Here is a 21,690-nt window from a genome sequence, read left to right on the forward strand (position 1 = left end):
TGCCCACTAGAAGGTGATGGACAGTTACGTTAGTGAGCAGGCTTGAGTAAGATCAGGGTCTCAGTTGATGCTGAGTTGGAAACCTACAGATTTCACATTACTGTACTATGACATAACTCTAATTACTTCTGACTATGCTCAATAGTAAAAAATAAACCAAGAAAAGCAATCTGGGAGAGGGAGAAAACTCCACCAAAATATCTCCGTAACTGATTCAAAATATTTGCTTCTAACTCCCTTTAAAATATTCCTGTTTAAAGAGAAACAGGAGAACTAAAAATCCTTAATTCAACTTCAGCCAGTAGCAGTTTCATGCAGGGAAGGGTCTGACTTGTTACGCATGAGGTGCCAGCCAGATGTTCTCCCTGCCTATCAAATGCTCTGCACAGCAGTGCCTGTGTCACAGCAGTGCCCCCAGGCTGCTCCTGGGGCCAGCACCCCCTGGTACAGGCACATACAGCCCATCGCTGCCCCATGAGCTTCAGCCCAAGCAGGCAAGGGGCAAGGCACAGCTGGGCCAAAGGAACTGTGTGTGGGCAAGTCTGCTCTCGAGTCAATATCCCTGCGTCAGAGGGAGAAACTGAAGTGGCACAGGAATATCTTCCTTCAGCCATCTCTTAACGACAAAGGTTCATCTTAGTTGAGTCTAGCTGGCGAATGTGTTGACAGAGCTCTTTTTTCATGGCTGCCTTGAGACTGCAGTGATACAAGTCATCCTACGCCAAACAAAATCCACCTGCTATTTATGGTCAAACACTCACACACAGTGTTTCTTCAGAGTTTTAGAAGTGAGAATGGCTGTTGAGGATTGGGCTTATTGAAGGAGTGACATACATAACACTTTAGCATTGCTGTGTAGCAGCTTTGATTTTCATCCCTTATTTAACTGTCCAAAACAAGCAAGCTTGCTGTTAGTCATTTGGAGTTCCAGTCTGATAAAACTAAGGAAAACCTGAGAAATGATGAGTGGGATTTCAACCACTGTAATATACTTGAAGTGTACTGTCTCTTGCTGTTCCCTGTACAGCATTTCCTGGAAATGCTCAGTTCTATACGTCTTGCCTAAGATAAACTCCTGAAGCTGTGAATACCATAAGGGGTAGGAATCATCTGAACACAATTGCAAAATTATTTCCACAAGTACTTTGAAACACAGAAAATCTTTTTAATGTACACAAAGTGTAAGATGAAGGCAACGATACTAGAAATTTTATGGGTTTTGTGAAACTGTGACAGAGAGCTAAGCAGAATATTTGCTCCTTGCTTCCTGGGTCTTCTCACAGGGACTGCTGGGGAAGTATTTAAAACTGAGCCAGCACAGCAAATTAGGTAGTTTCAATATTAAAAATGGTAGTTTCAATATTTATTAATATTGAAATTTCAGTTTTGAAGCAGAAATTGGATTACTCAATCCAATAACTAGGACAAATGACTTCAGTCAATGCAGTGTCCAGGTAACAGCAAAATTAATCTGAAAAGCAAAGAAGGTGAACAACAGCACCTTTTCAAACAAAAATTCTGAATAACTGCCACTGTCCTGGGAAAACTTTCTAGGATTAGGAGTCTACTTAGAGTGTTTTATAGCACTGTGATACAATCAGCTTTTTATAAAGTTATGGTTCCCAAAGCACACAAAGTAAGTGCATCACACAGGTTACAAGAATTAAATATGATGGAAATGTGCAAGTGGTTGAGGGATATGCAAGAACAGTGACTTGCTGCCAGTGAGTTACACAAACTTGGGAATGGTGATGATTGAGGAAAGGCAAAAAAAAAAAGGCAGAAGGGCAAGTAAGAAAGGGACAGCTCTCTAACCCAAGTCCTGTCCATCTCTTCACTGAGATGTTCCTGGCAGAACTTCAGCCTGAATTGATTATTGAAGTGACAACACAAAAACTCCAAATCTCTTGGGTTTGGTATAGTCTTTGAGTTTGGCCCATCTCTTACAGAATATCCTTGATAGCCTCATAGATATAAATATCCCTCTGCCATGGGTGGTACTTCCTATAAAGTCTCTTTCTACTTACTTGAATGACCAGCCACATTAAATCTATTTTTACATTAAAGGAATCAATTCCTTTGAGCTATTTTTCTTCTTGAAAGAAGTATTTCCCCATGAAGAATTTTCATTGTTCTACTAAAACAAACAAAACCCAAACCCAACAGCTTATTTAGACAAGCCTGAAACAAAGTAAAGTAATTTCAAAACTTAAAAGTACCACCCCTGTTTCTTGTTCTTCTGTTTAAGCTGAATTTCAGTGTTGACAGGGGATTTAACACTGTGTTGATGCAGTCATAATAATAGGAAGTACTGCGGGATGAAAAAAATCTTATCCTTAGGGAGAAAATGGCAGGGAACAGAGTGTGGAAATGCGGTGGTGGTGAAGGAATGGGGAATGAGGAATAAAGCAAGCAAGCAACCAACCAAGCAAAAACCCACCAATATCAACCAAACTCCTTCCAAAACCAGGAGCCAAACAAAATCCCAAATCTAGTATGTGTCAAAAAGACCTGGACAGCAGCTTGTCTGCAACAAAAAAGCAGCATTTCTGGATCAAATATTGTTGGGGTGTTTTTGCCCCTTTAAGTTCTATCTCAGTTTCTTGGTGAATTTTTTTTTTTAATTCAAATTTTGGAATTTTGTGGAGGAAAAAATATTTTCCTTTTCACAGTGCCCTTCCATTTTTAACTATCTCTTTCAAGAAACAGCCAACACCTGCAAATGCATATACTGCAGCATCAGATTTGCACAGCTGAGAGTAACTTCAGCAAAGAGGTTGTTTTGCAGCTCAGAGTAAAGAAAATATGCTGTCAAGATAAACTACAGCTGTTTAAATCATTCCTCTATGAAGCGATGGTTTCCCACAGGGAGAAGTCCCAAAAGTGTATTTGTGCATCTGCAAATGCCTTCGCTGCTCCTCTGCCCAGCACAGCGTGGAGAGAGCTGAGAAGATGAAGTCATGATTCCACAGCTTGTGGCTTGGCTTGTTTGTTGTTGCTGCTCTTTGAACAAATACTTCAGAAGAGGAAAAAATATTCCTCCCTGTCTCAAGTGCCCCAGTAAAACTGGTGTGTTTTAAGTGGCAGTAAGTGTTTGAATACAGCCCAGACTCTCTGGCTGCAATGTGCTCCTAATGCTGAACCCCTCATGCTGCAGCACATCACGACCAGATGGATGTAAGGGTAACTAACAGCAACACTGAGAAAATGCTTAGGGATATTCCATCTAGTTTTACTTCAAGGTACTTTGGTGCCTGGACAAGGAACACCTTCTGGAGACCCGTATGGCTCTGGGATAAATCCTATTCCAAAATGCCCTAAATTGACCTGGACCTGCTCCTGACAGCAGATAGTGTAGGGCAGGGATTGCTTCTGCACATCTTTATCCACGGCATGGCTTTAAGCCAGGCTGTGCTCTCTTGACTCTGGAGATCACAGATGGTTTGGGTTGGAAGAGGCCTTAAAATCATCTCCCAACTTCCCTACCAGGGGCAGGGACACCTTCCAAGTGCTGAGAGCCCCCTGCAGCCTTCAATACTTCCAGGGACAGGGCATCCACAGCCTCACTGGACAAAATGTTCCATTGCCTCACTGCATTCACAGCACCATCATGTCCATTAGAGCAGTCTCAAGACAAAGGTAATCTAAAACATCTGAAATATCTGTACTTGCCAAAACAGAAAAGTTAGAAGTCTGGGGTTTTGTTTGTTTGTTGTTTGTTTTTTGTCAGGCAGGGCTAGGACATAGTCTATACCAGGAAAGTGGGGACAGGAAGAAAGTAAAAATTCAGCCAGGAATAAGGACTCGGGTAAATTAGGAGAGAAAACACATTCAAGTCTGTAATTTTCAAGGAAGAGGTGCTAAGACCTGTCTGTAACAGTGAAAGATAAGTCTCTGAAAGACGAGTCTCTGAAGCCACAGCTGGAAATTCAAGAGTTACTGTGGGAGCACAGCTGAGCCCTCAGCTTCAGGAGCAGGTGTTCAGGTGTCCAGGTGTCCACTGCCACTCAGGAGAGTGCCCTTGGTCCAGATGCCTCAAAGCAGCTCCTGACAGTGCATGTATGAAGAAACCTCAAAAAGCAAACAAAAATCCCCCCCCCCCCCCCTCCAACCTTTCATCCCCTGCCCCTAAACTACATGTTTCCAATTTGCAGAAATTACTGCAGTCAGGGAATCAAGCAAGAACTCTGGTTAGGCTGTGCAGGGACACAAGGATGCAGCAGGCAGCACAGGCTGAACTCCCCCAGACACGTGCTTGTCAGGATTTGTTTTAGAAGTCACCGATGCAGACCAGGGGCTCTGCCTGTCTTGGCACATCAGCTCTTGGCTGTCAGTGCCAGCTCTCCCAGGCACCTCATCTCCTTGAGCTGCTGCAGTGTGCCCTGACAGAGGGACAAGGAGCTGCCAGCAGACACAGCGGAGGGATGGGCACTGGAAGCTTGGCACTCACCAGCCTGACCTATTGCAAGCTCTGGGCTGTGTCTAGCAGACCCAAAGCTGTCCAGGGCTGAGCTGGAAAGGCTGAAGAAGCACTGCAGCTCTTCAGGAAAGTGCTGGATTAGCCCGGGCATTGTGGTTGCACATAATGAATTATGTAAAATGGGCCCTGTTAGTGTAAAGCAGATGTACGGCCACATGACCTCAGCTACAGGCACAGCCAGGAATAAAACAGAGGGGATTCAGTTAGGGAAGGATAAAAAACTGGGGATTTCATATATTTCCCAACATGCACTGTGCCCTACTGCTTTTGCAGTGATATTTAAAAACAACACAGTACAGTGATTCCAGCATGGGAAGCAAGACTGTGTTCCCCACTTGCAATTAGGGGAAACCGTTTTTCCTCTGCCTCTCCATTCACAGTCACACAACTCATATGAGCCTCCAGGAACAGCAATCAGCTACAGCCACTCCTGAAGAGATACTGAAGATACAGTCTAATCATTTTCCATTTAAACAAAAATGCTTTCACCTAATAGGATTAGCCTCTGCATTTTGACAACATGCTTCCCTTCAGAGTTCAGTTTTCTATCAACTTAAATGAACACAGCTGCCAATTAAACAACTAGCACAGACACAGTCACAAGCCAGCAAAGATAAATAAGGGAAAATTAACCACTGGGAAGAAGGAAAGATAGGACATCTAATATGTTCAAAACAAATATAAATGAGATTAATTTAGATTGAAATGTGGTCAACATCCCCTTTAGATAATACACATGAAAATGCTAATTTTGGATAATACAACCCACAGCCCAGAGATATCAGACATTTCTTTCCACAGACACAACTTCACACAAGCAACTGCTAATTGATGTAAAAATACGCAGTATAATAATTTGTCTGCAGTGACTTGATAAAATGGCAAATGCAGATGGATACTCTGTTCAGACAGGTAAAATCATGTGATTTGAGCATTCAGAGAAGACCTCTTTCCTTCTACTGCCAGTTTTGGTAGATGGCCTGGTCACAGGGACCTCCCCAGTTGGTGACTATTAAAAAGACTTTCATTCCTGAGCAATCTCATAAATGGTCCTGCCAAAGCACAGCCACTAGTTCTTGTAAAGCTTTATACTTTAGGTCTGCCCCTGCCTAGGTTTAGGCTAAGAGAGAGAACTGAACATACGTTAATGGACTGTCAGAAGAAAGAAGACACACACCCACCTCCATCCCCACCTCCTGTGAGGCTCCTGCACTAGCCAGTGACAGGGAAAGTGAGAACTTACTGTGTGTTTGCCAGACACAAGGGGCAGGGCTTTAGGGGAACATTTTAGCCTTTCTCGAGAAATTCCTTCCTGTGAAAGGATATGCACCCTCCACTAGGAAATTCACTTACTGATCACACCAAAATCCAATTTCTACCTGCCTTTTCAGCACTTATATACAGTGACTAGAAGAAGTACAGAGACTCCACTGCCAGCCATCTGCACACATTCTAGTCTTTGGGCTTATTCAATTTACTGCTACTGCAAATCTTCAGGATAAGATCAGTTTGTGAAGGGAAAACAGCCAAAAAACCTGAGGCTGTTCAGAAGAATATAGAATTTAAACAAATGCTTTCTTTATTCCATTGCACTTCATATTAATAGAGATATCCAAGAGAAGCTCTGGAGACTTCCATCAGCCCAGCTGATGGTTTAGACATGATCACACAAGCTTTGCAATGAGTTTATACCCATTACTTTGCACCATGCTATGTTAGAAGTGTAACATGGCAGTAATAAGTTAATGCTTCCAACTAGCATGGAAAAGAATGCCAGCCTCAACACAGCAGATGCTTAACAGACTCCTGGTTAACAGAAATAATCCAATAATACTATATTGCTACCACACATCTTTGACAATTTCAACACTAGCTCTGCAAAAAAAAGAAAAAAAATCCAAAGTAAAACGTTCAAGAGTCTGAGCAAGACAAAGACTTCATAGCTGTCTGTATCAATAAATTGTGACAATAAAGATTTTCTACTCCTTCTAAACCATAGGTTTTGGATTTGGTTTTTGCCTTTCAAATAGATGGATTTCAGAAAAATATATTTTATATTTTCAAAGAAACCAGCATCCCCTGTATGAGCATGGAAGAGGAAATAGTATTATGAATGCTGCTTAGTTCAAAACCTAGATATTTGTCTGCAAAAAATAATAGAACTTTGATTGAGAAAAGATTTATGAACAAGCAAATCAAATGGCACGGAAGTTGCCTGGAAATGTATGCTGCAGCATTTTCTATTGCAGAATTCAGAGCTGCCTATGAGCTCTGTACATTTGGGTAATTTTCATTGAAATTCAGTGCACTATATTGCAGGCAGGGAAGTCTGCCAAAGATTTTATTTTTAAGATGCAGCAGCTACATGACCCATTTTTACCTTCAACAACCAGCAACTTCTCCCTCAAAAGAAAAAGGAGACATAAAATCCAGTGCAGATTTGAGTACCTGTGTTTTGCTTTCTCCCACAGAGATGATGTGGACAAGCAGCAAGGATTAACAGTGGATAGCTACTGAGATCTGGCTCTTTTTCTTCCTCATTCTGTTTTTCATCTCCTCACGTACAGAAGAAAATGTGAAAGACTAGGTGCCTGTTATTGCTGAGGCCTAACAAAACCAGAAATTTTGTCTGGCAGCATCAGGGTGACAATGGCATGTGCCATCCCCTACAGAGCAGCAGGGTCCTCAGCCGCCCTCATACACAATCCAGCTCCTGCTTTGGCTGCGTGTCAGTCAGCTGGTCCCCTCACTGCAGAGATGGCAGAGGTCTCAGGAGCCTGGTTTTTATTTATGTAACACTACAGCAGAGGAGAACAGCCTGTTCCTATGGCTCACACTTCCAGGAAGAACTGGACTCACTTCCCTTGGGGAGGAAGAAAGCAGTTTGTCCAATTCGTCAAGCTGTGATGGACACGGCGAGGTTGGAAAGTGTGAAGTGGAAAAAAATAAAATATAATTGAAAACCCCAGAGCAGCTGGAGCACAAATAGGCACGGCAGTGCTGGGTCTCACTTCACACATCAGTGGGGAGAGAAGATGTGCTTCTTATGCCTCATTAGGACAAAAATCATTGTGATTTCCCCACTTGAGTCCCCCAGCACAAACACGAACCTAACCCACACCTTTAAAACCAATCATAGTCACATCAGACCTTTAACCCCCTCCAGTGCACCCACTTCATAATAAGGTAGATCAAACCACTATTTTTATAGTTATAGTTTTTGGTCTGCTTGGAAACTGTCAGATTAATTTTTTTCAATCTTCTCTGCACTGCAATCAGCACACTTGTTTGTTTTTTTTATTATTATTTTTAATCTGAAAATAGGACTCCATGTGTTTGTAACTGCAGGAAGAAGCTAAGCTCATGGAATTTTTTGCAGGAGTATAGGTATGCCTATTTCCACTGCTTCAAAACAGAAATCTCAAATTCTGTGTATCTGCCAAGTTAAATCATTACACCTGATTATTTAACACTGCAGCAGATTAGTACTCCAGACTTTCTAGGCAAAAAGAATGGAAGCTTGCACCATGGTTTATAAGGAATACACAAAAAAGATATACAATAAAACTGCCATCAAAAGGTGCAACTGCTTGTGGCTCTTTATGCATACTCTAATAACCCAGAGGACACTCAAAATCAGGAAACAGGCATGAATATATGTGCATTTTAGCAACTAAGGTTACAGATTATCTGAAAACCAGGAATTTGGGACAGGTTTCTTGCTGTGTGATGCCTGCATTTACCCTCTGTTGCATATACAATATCCTTACTGTAATTCTATTAGTTGCACAAGCACACAAGTAAAGGAAGACCTTATTTATCATCCAAATATGTCAAAACATCACATTTTTGAGCAGATTAACAAATCAGATTTTCTGCTGTAGACATGATTTGTACTCAACTAAAGATTAATATTTTCTGATCACTGTTTCTCTTGACTAGACATTTATGTACATTTTTATACATGCACATATGAAAGCAAAATAAAATAAAAATTAGGAAGGTCACGGCAGAGGGTGACTTCCCAGAACTCATTTGGCTGATGTTTTGAAGACTGACAGGACAAGATGAAACACAGGTAAAATAAAGCAGTCCATTTGAAAAGGAGGGACTACTCCTAACTGAGAAGAAAGGATCAAAAGCAATTCCCTTGTTACTTCTTTGAGGTTGAGTTCAATCTTTACTATTAGTTTCTACCATTTAAACAATTAGGCTTTCTTTTTGTTATTTTACCAAAGTACAGCAGCTATGATATTTTACTGTGGTTTGATTCCAAAATTGAATTTTCCTAAATAATAGAGAAGTATCTCACCCAAACCCACAGATTTTTTTCAGTTTCCTGATATAGATCTCAGAGACTCTGTGTTCATCTTTTGTCCCAACTCTCAGAGCAGTCTAATGTTCAGAAGCCTTCTGGTGTTTCACACTACAATCACAGCCAAAGAGGGTCCTTTACTGCCTCAGATGTTGCTGTGTATGAAACAAAGGCTGCCTGCACAATATTGACCTTTTAATCAGATTTTTCCAGAGCCTTTCTGCTGTGTTTGCCACCATAATAGTTCTGAGGCCTTCCTAGGAACAGCAATGTACAACAGGCACAACTGGCACCTGAGAATCCAGAGACTGAACATCACTTGAAGCAGCTCCATAAAACATCAAGGGACAAAGATCAGTACAACTAATAATAGTCAAGCTACTACTGGGATGAAGGGAATCAGACCTTCAGAGAGCTCTAAGAATGTTGTCAGGCTTTCTATACTTCTGAATGTCTTTCACAAGGTCAGAGCAATGTAAGGAGGGAAAAAAAGGAGGGCACTGATTTGGGTTCAAGATGGGAACTACTAAAGTCCCAAAATACAGACAAACACCTCAGTTATTTTAGAGAAAAAATGGCAGCATTTTAAAATATGCCTAAAGTCACAAGATCACTGACAAAGAGTCTTTTTGAAAATTTTACTTTAAAAGGTTGGATTAATCTGGATAGAAAGCAGAAGCAACCAGTTGTAAGAAATAAAAGACCGAAGAATGCTCAACACCCATTTCTCCAACAAATCACTGGCCCAGAAATCCTGGTAATTGATTCTGTGATTGCCCATAAGTTTTGTATTCCTGAGGATGCAAGACAAAGAATGTTTTGACTTTGTGCACAGCAGTCTGAACAGAGAATTCTCCCTGTGTTTATAAAATATCTGTATTAAAATATTTACTATTTTAAGATAGAATAATGCAACAAAAGTCAATAGCATAGATTGTAGCAGAGGTTACTTTGGTATTTTTGGTATTCAGCAAAAAAACCCATCCTTGTTTTGGCTGGCTAAGTCTGGAACTCTCTTGAAATCAAGCACATTAAGGAGTCCTGTGAAAGGTAAAAGCAATTCTGTGTCCTGCAATATCTGATATTCCTTCTAGTTCCATACAGTTCTGTTCTCCACGAGTTTCTTACTTGAATTTTAAACAGAATTATAGCAAAATTTTCTATTACTTTCAAATACACCTATAGAATATATTCCTTAAAAATCCTTGTAACTGCTAATTTTAGGCAGCCACTTAATGCTTTTTCTTATTAAGCAACCTTTAACTTAATGAGCCCGCTCAAAGTGTCTAAACACTCAAATTGCAGAGCACCAGATCTTTTCCTCAAAACCCCTGCAGTAATCCTACTTTCTTCATATCCTTGGGTGATGGAGTAATGCTTCACTCTATTTTAACCAGGCACACAGTCTGAAGAGGCAGATATCACAATGCAATAGTCTCAAATGGATCCAATCAAGTTCCTGCAGTGAAGCTGGTTTAGTTGATGATTAAGGTTATCTATATTTTCTTTTATGTTTAACATTCATTTGCTCTGTGCTACTAAAACAGCAGCAACAAAAATGACTTTGATATTTTGTTTTACTTTATTTTCTTCTTTGTGCAAAACTCTTACGTTTTCATTAAAAGAACACTTCAGCAATAAAATATATTTTTCCCCAGATGTTTTTCTTTTAGCAAGCAGGTTATTGACTATAGCATTGAATTCTGAGAGCATATTGAATAGTGGACTTTCATCAATTCTGCTCTCAAGATTCCCATATTCAACTAACAAATCTGGTGGAATAAACTATCCAGGGAAAATAAAAAGACACTTTTTTTCCCAATGAAATTCTGATGACACAATACACTGATACAGAAAACACCAAAGACACCCAGGCACAGGATCAGCTACAGTGATAAGACACCCCAGCACCACTGGCAGAAGTGCACATGGAGAAAACATGCAAGAAATTGGAGAGTCAGAGTGCTTACTTCTTCCAGCTGAAACTATGTGTTTCTGGCTCTGCTAGGTACAAGGGGACTGAGAAAAACCAGTAGGGACAGCCTGTCAGGCAGCAGAGAGGCTGGAGCACACAGGAAGCTCAGCAGAAGAGCCAACACCTTTCCTTTCACAGAAGGCTCAGGACGAGCAGGAGCCTGTGCAGAGCTTCCCTGGCTCGCCCTGCTCAGAGGTCACATCAAAGAACCAAAATCTGTCAAGCAAGAGCACTGCCTGGATGTGGATTGACAACAGCACAGTGACACGTGTAGCTCTAGGCCAGGCACAGAAGCATTCCTGCAGCTGAGTCACAGCACCGGGGAGCTGTGAGTGGGTGTGAAGCAGCTAGAAAACCACAAGCCTACCACGGGATGACTGTCAGAGATGACTGGTGTTTTTGCTTTGAACCAGTCTGTGAAGAGTGCAGATATCTGAATGCTGCAGGTTTTTTTACAAGGATAATGGTTGGAGCCTTCTGGAGACTGTGTCCCTTTGGGGACTGTAAAGTTACAGTCACTTTACCTGTGAAATACAGGAGGTCAAAATGACTTAACATGAGATGACTTAGAGTCCATGACCAGCTACTGCCTTTGTGATCAGCATGCAAATATAAAAGTGTTGAACCACGGTAACAAGCACCTATTGAAGCGAGCCCAGAGTTTATTATGGAAACACACATTTTAAAACAGAGAACAAATGATGGGTTGTGGCAGCAGCTCTCTGGCCACAGAGACCAGGCACAGACTTTCCCAAGCATTTTCCCAATTAAGGTTGTGAGAAAATCAGAGAAAAAAAATGAGAAACAATTCTTATCTCTACTTGTTGCACCTGCTGTTGTGCACATGTGGAATGTGTCATGGATATTGGTTTACCAAAGAGTGATTTCTTAATTAAACACTGGATGGTGCTCAGATGGATTAACCAATTAGGTCAAAGCTGTATTGCACTAGCTGTAAGGGTTACCAAGTTTCTTAATATAGTATAATATAGTATAAGATGATATAATAAAGCAATTAATCAGCCTTCTGCAAACATGGAGTCAATACTAATTATTATCCAGCTGGGGGCCTGCAGCAACCATGGATTATATGAGGATTGCTGTCCAGACTGGAGAAGGTTCCAAGCAGACCTTATAGTGGCATTTCACTACCTATAGGGCAACTACAAGAGAGCTGGAGAGGGACTTTTGACAAGGACATGGAGTGATAGGACAAGGAGGTGTAGCTTCCAAATGACAGAGGATATGTTTAGATTAGGTATTAGGAAGAAGTTCTTTACTGTGAGGGTGGTGAGACACTGGAACAGGCTGCCTAAAAAGAGTTTTGGATGCCCCATCCCTGAAAACATTCAGGATCAAGTTGGAAGGGGCTCTCAAGCAACCTGATCTAAAGGGTGGCATCCCTGCCTGCCCACAGCAGGGGGCTCGGAAGCAGATGAGCTTCAAGACCCCTCCAACCTGATTCTACTTTCTGATTTGCTTGAGCCAGGAGTAGTTGGATGCTGCATGTTATATAGCACTGCTCCAATGCTGAGTTATTGTCCTGCATATGACAGTGGCATATTGAACACTCATAGAATCACAGAATGATTTGGGTTGGAAGGGATCTCAAAGACCATCTAATTGTATCTCCCCTGCCATGGGTAGAGCCATCTTCCACTAAACCAGGTCTCTCAGAGCCCCATCCAACCTGTCACTGATACAAAACTTTGAGTGAAAGAAATAGCACCTGCCATCCAAAAGCAGTAGATTCACCTGACCTTAGGAAAAAAATATAGAACTCATCCCACATTGTCATTATAGAAAGAGCTATTTGCATTCATACTGGACAGACCAATGCAGTGGATTTCTATCTTCTCTGCTTTTAAAACCATCAGAAAACCATGCTTTTTGGGTAGACCTTGGAAGAACATCTGGATACACTTTGCATGACTTAATATATTACTTCTATATTTCAGGCAAAAATCCCAACAGCCTAGACATTTCATAAAATGTTTTTCATCCATCGGGACTTGCTTGAGATGAGATTTGTTGAAACATATGGCATAACAGTACCTCCTAAACAGAGGTACGTTTTAAAGAAAACAGTTATAATTAGAGCTCCAAATAAACAGCTTTCAGTTAGAAAAGCTCTCCAGCTTTACCTCCCTTGTTTATCCAGGCTAGATCTTCCTTGGATCACTGTGTGCCACACAGACAGCCAACGACTGAATATTAGTGCAAAATATTAGTGTCATTATGGTTTGCTTAAAACTGACTTTATACTGCTCTGGCTCTTCTTTTCCGAAAACAGTCCTCGGCCAAAACAAACCAGCAAAGCAAAAAAGCTCACTGAGAACAGAATTGTTTATTCCAAATAAGATAACTAGAAAGACAGAGGAGAAGCTAACTGCTGGCATGGAAAATGGCTCAAAGACATCTGTTGAACAGCTGACCCACACCCACTACCCAATGGACTGAAGCATCTACAAATTAGCTACTGAAACCCCCAGTTTATAGCTCAGTATTGTTTTAGTGCATTAACGGGCTGTGGGTTAAACTGTTGGAGCTCAGCAATGAAAGCACAGGGACAGGCCAGAGTACTGGGAGTGCTAACCTCTTTTGTCTAACTATTCCCACCCACCAGCCAGAACTAAAATATTTCGAGAACCCAAGTTCAACAGCCGTGTTCTGTACATTTAATATTACCAATGTAAGCAATACTGAAGCATTTCACTGGTGCAATGGGATTAAGGGAGAAACAATGCTAAGGTCTAAGCTGCTCTGGAAACAGCTATGTGCAATATCACAAGAAATGTAAAACGTACATTTGCAACCCAACTTTAGCAACATTCCAATTTTACAAGCACTTTGTGCAAATTAAACCGAAGGATTGGGTCGGATGTTCTTTCCTTACCACAGCAGTCTGCCTGCAGTCCCATGACAGCATTGCAGCAAGGCAGAGTAATTGATGACTTAGCTTTATCATAGCAACCAAATTCTTCAAATTCTACTTTTTTAAAAATTTATTCTACTAAAACCAGATAAAGTTTGGAAGGATTGAACACCTGCCACTTTCTCTGTCCTTCACTTATTGACCATCTGCAGCTGACAGAAGTGTTAAAGGATACAAATAGCAGAGGAAAGAAAAGCAGAGCAGCAAATCTTTTCTTTGATTTGTATAGTTTCTCCAGGCATAAATTCAGCAAAAAGCACAGATTTTCTCTCTAATGGTTTCACTAGTCTAACAATTTGCAAAAGAAGCTAAGTCTAGAAGAATGGAATCTCTCATCCTCGATATCAAGGGCATCTCAAAGGTTTCAACCTTTAATGCAGCATGGACTTCAGTATTAACTTCACACACAGGTATAAGAGAACTATGATATAAAGCTGCCAAATCCCAAATGCCCAGATCAAACAAACACTTACTCTTTAATTCATAAGGATGTGGATGTAAAGTAAAAAAATTCAGGCCCTCTCTTGACAAGATGTGAGTTTAGGACTCAAGAGACAAAAGATCAAATACCACCTTTTCCTACCTAAGGTGTGACCTACAGCATCCTAAATTAGGCTTCCTCTTCTAAGCCATTGGGAAGCCACATCTCCCGACGTTTGCTCTGTTGCAGGGATTACCTAAGTGAGCCTCACTGGGCCCCTTTTCTTTTATATACAGACAGTTCTGACTGAAGAATTTTTTGTGTTTTTTTTTTTTTTAATAAAACCTGAAAATAAACATGTATGTCTCCCTCTCATAAGGCTCAGGTTCAGCTTGTGGTTTCTTACCACTGGCACTCCCATTATGAATAATTCAAGGCTGCTTCTGCCACAGAGGTCACTAGTCCATCACAGGTCATTTGTCCAGCCTACGCTGTGCTTGGCAGTTGTATTATTTAATCTGTGTTTTCCATACTTGTTACAACTCACTGCATTGGTTCACTCAAAGCAATGGGACCATCAGGAACATAAACCACTTTAAATATTTGCTATTACAGAATAACCCCAGTCTGGAGTGCATTCACTATGAAGTAAGTGCCCTGGGTAATTTCAACTGTAAATCTCTTTTTTATTCTTAAATAATTTGTATTATGATTTACCATCTGATGGCAGGGGCTCTAGAAGATTGAGCCTGGGTGGGCAAAACATGGACACCTAGAGAACACAAGAACAGGACAGGCACATCCTTCTTTCCCTGCTTTCATGCAGTAAATCTCTCTGGCTCTCTAGCTCAGGCCTCTGCTCTGTCTCCAACACAGATAAAAGTGACCTCCATGATCTCATATTGTTCTGATCAAAACAGAGACAAACTCTGTCACTGAAGTGTGACCCAGGGGCTCACAGACTGTCCATATAAATACTTTTGGATCTTATCCTGCCACATCAGTATTTCACGATCGCTTTTAGGCATCACTCTTGAAACTCACACAAAAAGACTCAGCCCTAGAAATGCTCCTTCATGATCTGTAATCTCAATTCAGCACATTTGTTTTGTCCTCTTCTTTTCTTCTGAGACAGAGTTAAGTTCTTCCAAATAAAGACAAACCTAAAAAACCTCACATTTAGACATTACTGAGAAATTGCCTTATGAATGCTCATTAAAACTGACAATCCAGATGCAGCCTGACCTAGAAGTCCCTAAATTGCTGATTGCTAGAAGCTAAAAGAGCTGTCCAGGAGAGTTCTTGCTGTTCTTCCCTCAGCACTTAAAAGGCCACTGTAGAGAATGAAGATAATCGTATCTCAGTTGAGAGTGTGCTTACTTTGTGTCTCATCATCACTCATATCTTTTGAGAGCAGAGAAAATGGTCCTTTTGGTCTATATCTTAGTTCTTCCTGTATTCAAGCGGTGTTGAAAAACAGACCAAATTTTCAACATGGTGGTGGGGAAATGACACCTTTACATATCCCAGAACCAAAAAGAAACAGACATTTCTAGGATCTGGCCCAAATTCTGAATATTCCAATATTTAGAAATTGGAATAAAATCAGATTCTCATGTTTTCTTACCTTACAAGTCACTGTAATTCTACCATTTCAAAAAAAGCTTAACACAGACAATAAAAATAAGCACACTATTTGAAAAGAACAGAATTCCCTCAACTCCAGCTCCTCCAAGCAAAGCTGAGTACTCAGCACTATGACAACAACCTCCTGGCACACTGTTCAAGACCAAAAGAATCCAGGGAGTGCTTGTGTGGCCTCTGGGAAGGCAGCAGATCCCACTCTCACCATCTGCCTGGAGCTCTTTGCAAGACAGGCACTTCCCATACAGAATCTCCAGGTTCTCCATTCGAGGTGGGCAGGCAGAGCACAGCCTCCCTCACTCTGACAATCCCCTGAACCACGCAGACCTTCACATTCATCACACCAAGAACATGCTGCTGAGGTAATTTCGTCAACTCGATTCATTACCAACATGTCCCAGAGGATTCTGCCAGGAAGAGGCTGGAGCACAGTGTTTCTGCTCCTGTGTGTTTCATTATGGCACAAGTTCTCACCTGAGTGACTTGCCCCTAACAGAGATAAACATCTTGTTCAACTGGAACTTCCTTGATAGCCAGAGCCCTGGGCAGAGCCAATCTTTTGTTCCTGTGAACATTGAGAGCATGTCTGGCTAGGAATTTGGATAAATTTTTGATTAAACATTAAATGATCACAAGTGACAAGCATGTGGGACAGAATTTGCCCATCTTTACCCAATAAAGTTCAAGCTTATAAAGTCAATAAACTGAATTTTTGTCCAGGCATTCTTTCTACTACATACACACTTAAGACCATAGTGTTCTTGCCAAACAGCTCTATGTTTTTACTACCTGAAAACATCAATCTAATTCTGCATTCAGGGAGACTTACTACACAATTATGATAAAATTGAGTGCTTTCTTTCCACCCTATGGAGAAATAATCTCTTGGCCCATGGCTCCAAATCCACTCTCCCTGTGTTTCATGGCTGTTTTTTAAACTGTATTTGTTACAGCTATGGAATTGATTTTGTGCCTTACAATTACTGCTGGCTTTGCCAGTCACTACAAACAGTCACTTAGGCTGGCAAATATTCTCTATCTGAAGCTGTAAATACAGATAAGTATTTTATTTTGAGTCCTTTAATATCACCTGCCTGGCACCCTGCAGCAATGCTAGGTATGACCAAAGCATCACAGCAAATAAATTCCTATTCCCCAGTATTGCAAGTCATCCTTTAAGGCTGGTATGCACATTCAAGAGACATTTTATAATTAACCTGTTACAAAGATAACTATCTGAGACAATTTTCACTATCCAAAGCTTCAAGCAAAATGTCTGTCAGCAAGACGGAAACACCTCTGCTTTTTGCAGAGGTACAACTATTCCTTTTTCCCCTAAAATGCATTTTAATATCATAAAACTTTTTTTCTTTTCTTCTGCCAATGTAAAAACAACCATCTTCCCTTCTCTACAGGCACTAGGTTCAGACAGATGTAGTTCTGGATGACCTTATGCCCACAAGTCATAGTTTTAAGCAACTAGAAGTAACCTACGATATAGAAATAATCTTGCTTTCTACTCTAGTGCTTTTAGGGCCAGTAGCAGGGGAGGTTTTAGATCCCCATCCAGTGTGCAAACCCAACCAAAATCACATTTTTAGGATTATGGATGCTTATGTTTCTTTTGATGTTCAGGAAACTTATTTTGCCTCTTTGCCATGAGATTTTTGGCCTAAGCTTTGCAACACATAGTACATAAAAAAAATCATACAAGATGTGCCCCCTTCAATCAGCACTACTTCAAGAAACTTGAAACTTTCATTCTGGGCTCCTACATGAATTTTGTAAAAATGTAGCAATTGTTATGACCAAAGTATGAACACTGAAACAAACTGCTCCTTCAGACTATTTACTGTAGTTTGCTTAAAATAAACACAATTATATTACAATCTTAAAATGCTAAGATCAGTTCAGCCATGGAACTGCATATTCTTCTCAGTCAACAGAGAAACCCCACGGCCTTAAACATACACCATGCACAAGGCATGTACTGTGCTCATTGCCTGCAGCTCCTCACAAACTGGTCCCACCCCATGCCAACACACTCAGCTCCAAATGGAGACAGTCCAGAAACAGTGTTTCTCTGGTATTTACCCCAGCAATCATTAGTCAATCTCAGAAATTCTGTGATGTATTCCATCTACTCCTTAATGCACTATATTAAATGTAAGCAATAATGCCATGCATGAGTTATTCCTGCAGTGAAGCATATCCTTCTCTAGGCCCAACTAAAAACTGGAGTGACATCTGCTGTTTCACATGCAGTTTTAGAAAGATTTTTCATTTAGCAGCTATTTTGATCAAACAGATGCAACAGATCTTCTTAACACCTAAAACCAGGACATGTGCACTCACACTCCCCTCAGAATTCTGCTTTTCTGCAAAACACTCACATAAAGAACTCCTTGAAGGGGTTTTACATTCATAAAGACATATAAATTTTATTTGCAGTACTCAAAGAAGGGTTTTGCACAGCAAGTTTTGTTATTAGAAATCTAAACTGATTTCTCTGCTGCTTTGCTTTGGGGATGAGTTCTTTATTTGGAAAGATAAAAAAAGAAGACCGGATTATTCAATATAGGGCTATTCCACTTTCTTAGCATTTTGGATTATATTCTAACTAGTTAATTTCAAAGGTAAAAAAAAGCAGGGGCATCTTCAGCTGCCTTAGCTATTATCCAAATAACCTTGTTTCAGCTGGAAACAACTTTCAATTAGAAATGTTCCCAGCTGTAGAACATTAACACATCTGACTGGCCAGACCAAACACTTTATGGAACAAACCAGAACAATTTATGGACAAATTCACAATTACAAGTAAAGCATCATGACAGGACAGTTCAAAACCTGATTCAGCTAAGATATCTGAGTCAAACAGAAAGCATGAAGTCAGTGCCATGCTGATCACAATTACATGACACTTCAGTGATACAGGGACAGGCAGTTTCAGGACATGCTTTCTAAGATCATGATTTTAAATACCCAAAAGGAACTCAAGTAAAAACAAAAATTTTTTTCTTTTCCTCACCTCTGCTGGAAATCCCAAAGAAACACATACAGCATACCAGGGTTAAGGTATGCAAAACCAAGTGAAGAATTTGTCCTACCTTCATTAGTTACAGGAGAAATATTTCCTGGCTTGCTTAAAAATGAAGCAAAGGAAAGCAGAAAAAAAGAAAAAAGGCTGGCATAGACAGACAGCCATATGACACAACTACCTGTTTAACAAGCACAGTGCTGGTGCAAAGTAAATGTAAATAAATTAAAACTCACATTTCAGAGTCATCCCGTGGACTGCAGCTCACATAAAGATGGAGGGGCTGTGGGTCAATCCTCTGTCTCTCTCTCCCATACGTGCTCGTGTCCTCAGACCACTCCTGAGGAGACTTCACGGGTGTGGGTAGGCGGTCGTACGGTGGGAGCTCCCTCAGGAAGCGTTGCTGGACCTTTCCCCTCTTCAAAGCTCCTGGGAAGCGATCTCACCTTCCCAGAAAGAGCCCAAATCCCAGAAGCTCCCCAGTCCTTCAGCACACCATCGACCCTTGCTTCTCCACAGGTGGGACCTATCTCTGAGGGGAGCAGGGCAGCCTGCCACAGCTGCCCTGCGTAACAGCCATCGGGAACCATTGGCTTTATACCACCCTTGTCATAGAGGAGCCGGGCTTTTCTTTGTCCACGCCTTCTTTGAGGTCAGCTCTCTGACTAGCCCAACTCCAGGGTGCCTGTCCCTCCTGAAGCACTCACAGCAAAAGGAAAAACCCCATTTTCCCAGCACCTTTCCCAGGACTAGGCTTTGCTGACAGCCCTAGCACTCCTCCCTGGCTCCAGGTTTCACTAAACTTGGTGATTTTTCTGTGCCCTCCCGCAGCCTTCATGAGGGCTCTCAACATGGTCCCTGCGAGGCACCCCAGGCGCTCAGGGGGCAGCACCCGGCTCCAGCAGCTGCCCCAGGCCTGTGGCGGCTCTCCTCAAATACATCCAAAAAAGGGCAAAATGCCACTTGGCAGCAAGGAATTTAGGGGAGAAGAGTGGGAAACAGCAAGAGAGGCTTATCTGGACACAGGAGGTTTTTCATCTCATTTTCTCCCTCTGTTGAGCTGAGGCGTGAGCAAGTGGCTGGGCAGGTGTGCGGCAGGAGGAATATTAGTTACAAAGATTAGTAAGTGAGAGCGAAAGTTTTGCTTCTGGCTCTTAAATGAGTCACAATGTCTTCCAAGAACTGAATGTACCAGAGTCTCTACAATTCCCTGAAAGAACCGTTCAGCCATTGCCCGAGTGCACCATCCATCAGCAGGAACTGCACAGCCCACACGCAAATGGTGACTCAGGGTCCTTTGGAGGCATTGCCACAGATTAGGGAACTCAGTTTTCCCCAAACCTCACAGTTCTTTTATCAGGGATAACGCATCAGTCCACCAATGTCATAAAGACTTAAAGAGACTAGATTTAATGGATTATAAAAAGAATGTTACCAATCAGGAATAGCTGTTGACATCACAGCACTGCTACACAAATGCTTAGCATACATCACGTAATAGTATTTAATTAAAAAAAAAAAAAAAAGAAAAAAAGCAAGCAGCTAGTATTCTATGTGTACCTGAAGAGAAAGAAAATAACAAGGATACTAGTAATGAGTTTCCAGAAGGCAGACACAAACAGCTGGGGTCTTCCAGGCACATGATAAAAGCTTTTCATGTGCAATCAGATTTAAAAGCTCAAGTTTATAAAGATGTTTGCAGTAAGCTATGAAAATAAATTGTTTAATGATTAGGTCAAGCAGCCCAATCCTAGAACCTGTTCCACAATTAATTTTATTGGTGCCTGGAATAATGACATGGTGTCTCTACTTAGAAACACTGCAACTACATTTCTGCTTCCAGCATAGAGAATAAATTTGTGTATGTGTTTGAGCTCATGATGCGCAAGACTAATTTAAATCAGGCAATGCATACAGACAAAAAGCAAAGGTATTTCTTAATTGAGAATTTAAGATCACAGTGTCACTGTTCAAAAAGTTATTCATTAGTACTGTGCAACCTGTCTCTGCTGGCATAGAAATAAGTTGTATTTACAATAATGGATAAAAGGTACTAACATTCTAGACTACCCATTGTAATATGGCTTCTCAAAAAGTGGCTGGCAGATTGTAAGCATGCTGGCAGCAGTCCCTTTGCAATAAAGTCAGACTTGCTGCGTCTTCAGAACAGCAGTAAATGATCTAGTTGAGTTCTTTTGACTGACTCAAAGACATTGATTTTTCTGAGATTGAAGAGTGTAATACTTACATGACTCAGTTCACATGGCACTGCTGAAAATGGGATAAATATATTTTGCTAACCAGCCCAGCAAAATAAGGGCACAAGTAAAACTCAAGAGTAGAGGTTTTGGGTAAGGTGAATTGCTTCGTTCATGCTCTGCTGTGCTTGTGATATTCCAGGCACTATTTTCCTTACAAGCTTTGACAGCAATCAGTACTCTCTTTACTGGGACAGATCTAACACTGTAGTGGCTGCTCAGTCTAAAAAAGCCAAAACACTTGAATTAAAAAAAAAAAAAAAATTAAACCAACAAACCAGTGTAACACTACCAATATAGTAAGGTTAAATTTCCCGAAATCACAAATCTGTTTCTAGCCTGTCTCCAAGGATTAGCATCATACGACTAACCACTCTGAACAGCAGAGCACAGACTCTGAAGACATGATACAGTAAGGATTGCTGACATGTCTTGACATTGCTGATCTTGAATTCCAACCATTCCTGCACAGCCTTAAGGTCACATTTCTGTGTGTGTGTGTACTGAAGATGTAAAGCAATAAATCAGATTACTGGTAGCAACAGTGATGTACTGTTGCAGGAACTTCAGAGAACAAGAAAATGCATCCAGGTTCAATTAATAAAAAAAAACAAACAAACAAACA

Source organism: Lonchura striata, chromosome 3 (assembly GCF_050655825.1).
Source record: "Lonchura striata isolate lonStrDom1 chromosome 3, ASM5065582v1, whole genome shotgun sequence".
In the NCBI taxonomy this organism is placed as follows: domain Eukaryota; kingdom Metazoa; phylum Chordata; class Aves; order Passeriformes; family Estrildidae; genus Lonchura; species Lonchura striata.